General features: G+C 43.6%; 1 protein-coding gene across 2 annotated transcripts in view; it reads right to left on the minus strand.

Moving 5' to 3' along the window:
* Positions 1–5,333, minus strand: part of tab2 (TGF-beta activated kinase 1 (MAP3K7) binding protein 2) — a 42,974-nt gene extending 37,641 nt beyond the window's left edge. The window contains exon 1 of one of the 2 annotated variants that reach the window (XM_053445707.1): positions 4,923–5,333. The gene's annotated coding sequence lies outside the window, so the exon portion shown is untranslated. The remainder of the gene's footprint in view (positions 1–4,922) is intronic. The other variant, XM_053445706.1, reaches the window with a different exon arrangement.
* Positions 5,334–7,109: the final 1,776 nt, after the last annotated feature.

Below are 7,109 nucleotides of genomic sequence, written 5' to 3' on the forward strand. Positions count from 1 at the left end.
CAATCAACTTTAACCTTGGCAGGTGTATTTCTGGTTTCCCTAGAATGTGCGGTGTAAACTGTCAAGTGTTCCGGACGAGCGGATGTCCCTAGAGCCCTATAATTTAGCAATGCAACTCACTAACAGGCACAGCCTGTTCAGGCAAAAGGCACTAAGACCGACGTTAATCTGCCCAGAAAGTAAAAAGAAAACTGTCTGTGGCACTACTCTTTATTTTCCAGAATCAAGTAGGAGGCAGGAAAACAGTAAACATGTGTTGAGTAGTGCTGTGCGCTGCACCAACTGAGTCAAACCAAACAGTGCGCGCCGCCAGCCTCCTCCAGCTCTACATACATTTAATAAGTTCATAAAGTCTGTGGTTTTTACTCAGACTAAGGTGTACACATATTGCACAAATAAGCTCATCTCCTAAGCATTTTATCAGTTTAAAAAGGCAGAATTTACCTGCACAACAGATGTTCACAAACACAACAGTGTCAGCGACGCTTTTAAATTGATGTGTAAAGTTGCATTTTACACTTGTAGCCAGGGCCAATGCCCGTTGTTTACTTCCAGAAGAGGGTCATGTGATAGGAGCCTGACAAATCAGCAAAAGCGGCGGCATGACTGAAAAGACCCAATCAGCAGACAATGCCGTAGTGATTGTCTACAGCAAGGTTTGCCCATCCATGCGTATCTGTTGCAGAGTTGATAAGTTTTCAAATGAAAATGTAGTAATATGATTGTTGCCAAACATGACAAAGCAGGGTGAAAAAACTGGAAAAATGAGGGGTACAGCGGTTATCCTCCAACCATGAGGTCGGCGGTTATATCCTCTGCCTTCCCCATCTGCATGCCCAAGTGTCCTTGGGCAAGATACTCACCCCTTAAATGGCCCCTCATAGACGTTGAATGGACTAATTGTAAGTCACTTTGGATAATGAGTCTGCCAAATGACAGGTAATGATCATGATGATTAGTCTTAAGACAACCTTCTTTAAGCAGGTCTACCTGTGTTTGAAAAACATGCAAAAATTAACTAATTTGAGAGTAAAAAGGGTAGTAGTGACCAAGTGGTTGAGAAAGTCAGGTATGCACAAATACCCAGATATTGCAGAAGTTGGCTTGCATGTATCAAGAGGCCAGAAACACACAATTCCAAATGAATGTTAATGCTGTGTATCATCAATGTGTTAATGGATAATGATAAAACAAGCCAGCTTCAAAGTTCATCAAGTTCTTCTGTCTCGGTATAGCAAAATATTACTTAATACAACTTTATCTAATCAAACTAAGATTTTACAAATATAAAGTTCTGCAGATACACATATTTAAAATAGACTTGTGCAAGTGTCATAAATGTGGATAATTTGTGAAGCCCCTGCAAACGTCGAAAGCCCACAAAAAACACACTGCAAAGGGACCAAGCACTGGGAAGGTAACAGTTAGAAGGAAGGGCTGCTCGATTATGGAAAAAATCATTATCACGATTATTTTGGACAATATCGAAATCACGATTATTCATGTGCCTTTATTCTGAAGTCTATGCTTTATTCTTTAAATGACTGGACCGGAAGTACCTGTCCCTTCCGGTTCCAGTAAATCGAAATGTCCCCATCTGCCCCCCACTACAAGCACACATACAGAGAGAGAAAGAGAGGGGTGGGGGATGGCTATGAGGACCATCAACATTTACCCCCAAACCCTGACATTGAACTCGTTACATACAACAAAAAGCGGAGAATCGGGGGTCCGCGGTGAACAGCCAGGCGGCTGCGCGCTGCAGAATGGACGCGGCGCGGCCGCTAAATTGTGTGGTGCTGCTGCTCGTCAGATTCTTCGATTCCGAAGGGTTTCCCATACAGGAGAACTTTTCTACCCTTTTTGTCGATCAAACAGGGCTGTCCTCCCTCTGCCATTTTCCACTCGCGCTGTTTTTTAAATACCGCCGGTCACCACTTCACGGCTGCTTGAGAGTGAGAGCCAGTCAGCTGGGCCGCTGGATGCTTTGGGGGAAGGACTGAATTAGGCATTTCGGAAAAAATGCCAAATAATCGTTTCAACTCGATTATAGTAGTTTGGAGATCGTTTGACCCAATAATCGTAATCACGATTACATTTTGATTGATCGAGCAGCCCTAGTTAGAGGTGGACTGCTGGGAACTTCAATGCATACAATTTAAAGCTTGAACTGAAGAGGACCATGAGCAGTATGTGTAATGGAGGACTCCATTCAAAGCGAAGAAGTCTGGAGAACTCAACAGGGGGAGGGGGCTCCAGTAAGAGCCTCTCTTCCTGACAGCCACAAACTGTAGTGGGGGAGGGTTAAAAACACCATGCCCTCTTCTGAAATGAACAGCTATGGGCATAATGTGATAGATCCTTACCTCCCACCTTGACGATTCTCATTTGGCATTATAGGGTTAAACTTGACACCCTTACTTTGAATAAAAAATTAAAAATACGAACCTATATGGACAGTTCGCTGAGCGCAGAGCTGCCTGAGAGAACATATCAAGTTATAATCGCACAGATTCAGAGGTTTTAGCCTCTTAAAGAGAATATGTTCTGACACCCAAAAACGGAGAAAGTTACGCCAATCATATCCTGGGTTCAACTGGCTCTGCACTGTTGATCCAAACTACAAGCATTTGTGCTCCATCCACACACACTTGAATGCAGCAATTATCCTTCCCTTTGTGAGTAAGGAACAAACTACACACCCCCACACTTCGATCTGTGATGACAAGTTGTGCACAACACTGCAAATAAAAAAAATAAGGAAACAGGTTTTTCAGGAAAGACTGTTTAAATGTTGGCACAGACATCACGACAACATGCCACAAACTCTGCTTCTTGTAAAAGCTCTCAGACACAAGTGTTGCTCATGCTTATTTATTGTAAGAAAGGACACAACTACTGAGCCTGCTTCTTTACCTCTATCAACAAACACTGAGGCAACTTAGGTAACACACTCAAAGTTTAGATCTGTAATCTGTGCATTAGTCATGTTGATTTAGTGGCATATGGCTAATGACATCCAAACAAAGCAATTAGCATCCTGCCATTCAGTATAAGCACAAGATCCTTGTCATACACACTCTAAGCAATCGTTGCTGAGTCTCCAAAGAGTGGCAAATCAGCAAGGCTTCCTAGCAACATATTTGCCCAGCTACGGGCACACATGGTTCCAGTTAGGAGTCTGCACCTATAAACAGTTGACCATGGCAGCTTATTGGTCAGGAAGTGCAATGTTGACTGCAAGTCAAGAAAGGCAAAAGCTGCTAATGAATGATATACACCCCTACAGTCTAGCAATGAAACACAGTTTAGATTGGAGGTGTTTAGAGGCCGACAGAGAAATGATTGTGAGGGTAGAGAGTCAAACAAGAAGCCAGCATTATAAAAACCACAGTCATGAAGTGCTACGAGTGCATAATTTCTATTTGGGATTTCAGATTTGGTATTTCACAAGGACACTTCCATTTCTTAATTGCTGTTGTAAGAATAAAATACTGTGTATGAACATATGAACATAGGCCAATTACCTGCCAAAATGTCTGGTTGAGCCGACAGAGCAACAACCAACAATCTTCATAATTTGACTGGAGATGTTAATATGAAGACCAGTAACAGTGATATGACATGGAGAAACACACCATCAACACATCCTGATACCAAGTGGACAACCACAAATGGCAGAACACAACGATTTGCAATAGGCTTTATTTCCACACTCTGCACGTAAATAATCTGACATGGTGTCACAATCAGCCAGTTTGTGTTGCAATCACAATGATTAGATACGATTGGTAGAGCATGAAAATAACCCACACGTTAAAAAAAAGGGAAAGGGAAGAAAGCAAAGATCTTCTGCAAACCAGGAAAAGGTTTTTAAATGGGACTAGATTATGTTCCATCGAAAGCTTTGAAACGACTTCCGTGTATCGAGCAAGATCATAAGACATATGTTGCAGCCTGTGGCTCATCCCAGAGCTTGTATGGTTGCTTCACAGACACAAAGAAACAGGACAGAGAAGACATTAACATGTTAGGTCAGTTTACATCAGGAAAAAGAGCTCTCATATAAACTATACAGAGAAAACAACTAAGGTGGCAGATGCGTCTCCTTCATCAGTTTCAATCACTGATCATCGGATCCATGGGGGACAGAGAGAACAGGTGAAGTGACGCCCTCAACACCTCACACATTTCACACACACACACGCAGTTGTGAATAGTGTGTGCATTTAGTTCAATATTACAATCTAAGCCAATGTTCACGGTGGAAGCCCTGTTTGCATTCCCTATGAAAAGGAGAGCAGAGCACCAGACCACCTAGCCTGCTAGGATACGACTCATAAGAAAGTTCCCATGTTACACAAAATAGCTGCAGTGTTTTAGCAGAGGAACAAATGGCTGCCTGAAGTGGCTTTATTGTGACGCCTGGTAGAACTAACACTGTCTGTGCTGGAGCTTTAGTGGAGCTACAGTTTTGTGATTTAACGTTTCCATCCACCGCTGCTCCTGCGACGTTTCAACGAAGAGCTCAATGGAAAAATTAGCCCAACATGGGCTACACAACATGTAGCGTCAGTCAGCGTCACACTAAAATAAAAAGAAACAACACATCACACATACTCATGTTAAATCAGACTCGTGGTGGAAGTTTACGAACGTGTTTTAAACTTTAGACTGATTTGTAACTCGGCCGAGTCGAGAGCAGCCTTCAACACTAACTAAGTTAGCTAACTAAGCTAGCAGTCTGCTGTAGACAAAAACTTTTTCCACATCTGAGAACTTTTTCCCCTCAAACAGCGTGGGGCCGTACACAGCGGCGTTGATCGCACAACACTTAAACACGCCAACATTTCTTAGTTACGTTATTAAAGCGGGTATCTCCTCCGTCGCTAACTCGCGAAGCCTAACTAAATGCAACTTACTTTGCTTCTTCCGCCGCCGCCGCTCCCCGGGCCGCCTTCAACACCCGAGACCGCCGCCGGACCTCCAGAGGGCCGCGGAGCTGGGAGAGGAGTAGCCGGGAGGGCTCCAGCTACTACCAGGCAGACGAAGAGCCAACTGCACCGAGGCCCCGGGCCTTGAGTGTCCTCGAAATAGCGCCAGGGGAGGGACACGGCGCCTCAGCCCTCCGCCGCTTGACAGAGACTCGGGAATACCTTTTTGACAGCTCCTCTTTTTCAGCCCCCCCTCCCCTCGACGGCCCTTCACTTTTCTCTTTTTCCTCACTTCCAGCAGATACGAATCAAAATACTGTCACAGAATATGGCGGCTGCATAAGCACGCTATTATCGCGAGAGTGACTTTTTCTTTTTTCACTTTCCCAAAGTTGTGCTGTGGGAGGGAGGCGAAACTTGTGAGTGAGCCGAGTTCTACTGTGGATGGACGGTAGAGAGAGAAGGACACTGATGTGAGGAGTATCTGAGAGAAACCGGAGATATTAGGAAGGACGGGTTGGTCGGACTTGCAGATAGGGACAACAATCTGAATAATATATGTTTGTATCACATCTTACCTTTAAACATGAAGGCTGGAGGTCAAAGGTCAGCTACAGAACGATTGTTGTGTTCATTTCTTGTTTAAAGGGATAGTTCACCAAAAAATGACTATTCACTCATTATCTACTTTCCACCATGCTAATGGAGGTGTGATGAAGTATTTGAGTCCACCAGCAAGGAATGTAGCTATTGGCTGTCCTAAAAGTCGCTAGATGTCGCTAAATGACGTCATCGCCTAATTTGCATAATGTAATGGTCGCTATAGGACGTACAGAAAGTGAGAAAAAAACACCCTAAATATGTTTAGAACTTAAAATAAGCTTTCTTCTACAGAAGCGTATTACATTCACTTCACCAAAAAATTATTCTGTTTTTCTGGGATAATTATCTCGGAAATTCCGAGACAAATGCCCAAAAAAATTTAACTAAACTAAAGGTGAATGCAATACACTTCCGTATTCTTCTGTTGATTATTTTTTTTCTTTCTATCTTGCCATTGAAATAGGCCATCACTTCTCAAAATAACTTCATGACAATGACCCACATACATAAATCGATTTTGTCCTGTATTGTTAAATGTTAGAATATCAAATTATCAATAAAAAAATATCAAAAGGCTGTTATGTGGGCTGGAACTTCTAGCTCTAGGTCCAACCCTCCTCCTTTATCCGGGCTTGGGACCGGCAAAATTATCCAAAAGAGATACTCTGGCAGAGCAAGTTATTTATTTTTTCTTCTTAAGTTTTGGTTTAGTTTTCAGGGCCCTGATAGGGTTCAGTTTCACCTCGTTCCACACGGGAGATGTGGACTCTACATCGATGAAGAGACTGATTTCAATGACTCATGACTCATATTTTCCAGTCACAGTGAAGATACATTGACACTTACATCCCTCTCTGTAAGACAGGGCAAGATCAGCGGTGGCTTTGCGCATGCGCGATTCATTTGCGGTCTGGAGGACGCGGAGTGTGGGTCTCCTCTCTGCTCTGACTGCAGCTGGGACTGCTGCGCAAGGCTACTGGGAGACTGACCGCCTGTGAGTGCGTTGTGACGGCGGAGGGGCTCATGGCAGCACCCACTGCTCGCTGAGGACAATAACTGCATAACGTTACGTGCTTTCATGTGAGAGTCTACAAAACACAAGAAAGTCTCTAATATCACCAGAAAAAGTCGCTAGATTTGTCGCTAGTGGCTTTTGACAAAAAAGTCGCCATGAGGGTTTGGAAAGTCGCCAGATTTAGCGACAAAGTCGCTAAGTTGGCAACACTGATGGAGCTATGGGTCAAGACGGCCAGTCAAAGAGCATCAGCGAGATGGAATCATACTTTGAAGTGGTTCGTACATCTCTGTGGATTGTTACTAGTCTTTCTCAAGAGGTGTTATAGGTGATACGATACCTGCAGAGCACAATTTGTGGAGAGTATTCCGTTCAAGCTAGACCACAGGATTAATGGGAATGACTGATTTATAACCATGAGGCTTTTACCCTGTATCTGCTTTGACTCATCCAACTTTGTAAACAGTTGACAAGATTTTATTTGGATGTGCACTAGCTCTCTGGGCTATGTGCTGGAAGGCAAGCCTGAAGAGCGGAGAGAGAGAATCTGGCAACTG

Source organism: Pleuronectes platessa, chromosome 17, assembly GCF_947347685.1.
Source record: "Pleuronectes platessa chromosome 17, fPlePla1.1, whole genome shotgun sequence".
Lineage (NCBI taxonomy): Eukaryota > Metazoa > Chordata > Actinopteri > Pleuronectiformes > Pleuronectidae > Pleuronectes > Pleuronectes platessa.